The sequence below is a fragment of the Rhinopithecus bieti genome, unplaced genomic scaffold, assembly GCF_001698545.2.
Source record: "Rhinopithecus bieti isolate Rb0 unplaced genomic scaffold, ASM169854v2 scaffold_80456, whole genome shotgun sequence".
Classification (NCBI taxonomy): Eukaryota; Metazoa; Chordata; class Mammalia; order Primates; family Cercopithecidae; genus Rhinopithecus; species Rhinopithecus bieti.
Window position 1 is genome coordinate 82,744 of NW_016829428.1, and position 987 is coordinate 83,730.

A 987-nucleotide genomic window follows, 5' to 3' on the forward strand; every position below is an offset into this window, starting at 1 on the left:
AACATACTAGAATCATGGACTAAGCAAAAAAAGTCCTGCGTCCATTTGTGTCTTAGGAGAAGCAGTCCATGGACATCACTAGAGTGCAGGTTTAGTGCAATTGGGGAAGTCCTCTGCAGCACAGAGGCAGAGTCATTCCCAACACCGAGGTCTTGGGTTGGGTGATACTGTCTGCAGCAATACCCAGCAGTAAAGTTTTGAGTTGGGGCAATTTCGTCTGAAGCTATGTCATCTCCATTTTGGGCCAAGACAATGTCATCTAGGATATGGGACTGGGTATCCTTTACAAGTGGGTACCCACTCAAGTAGATGTGGGCCTCAGCGTTTTTCATGTTTACTTGAAACAGTCATCTACTGGAGGGTTTGGGCCTCTGGTTCTAAACCAATTTAAGCACCCAAACCATTGGCAAGAAGACCAACAATCAACAGAATAGTGTGCAGTTGCACCTGATAGAGTTTTGTTTTAGGTGGAAATTTAGGTTCAAATGGTACCGTATCATATGTGAAGCTGTCTGGTCTATGGGAAAAGCTATGGTTAATGAGTCTGATAAGAGTAAGTGTCTTCGATCTGGTCTCCAACCTTTATGGGATGGGAGTAAGATCAAAAAATTATTTCAAAAAATAGACTAAGGCCTGGGGCAAATTAGAGAGCTTTAAGAGTGTATTTGTTGGACTGGAATTTGAAAAGAAATTGTTGCCAGGTGTGGTGGCTCACGCCTGTAACACTAGCACTTTGGGAGGTCGAGGCAGATGGATAGCCTAAGGTCAAGAATTTGAGACCAGCCTGACCAACATGGTGAAACCCCGTTTCTACTAAAAATACAAAAACAACTAGCCAGGCACTGGTGGCGGTCACCTGTAATCCCAGCTACTCAGGAGGCTGAGGCAGGAGAATCACTTGAACCCAAGAGGTGGAGGTTGCAGTAAGCTGAGATCACGCCAATGCACTCCAGCCTGGGCAACAAGAATGAAACTCCGTCTCAAAAA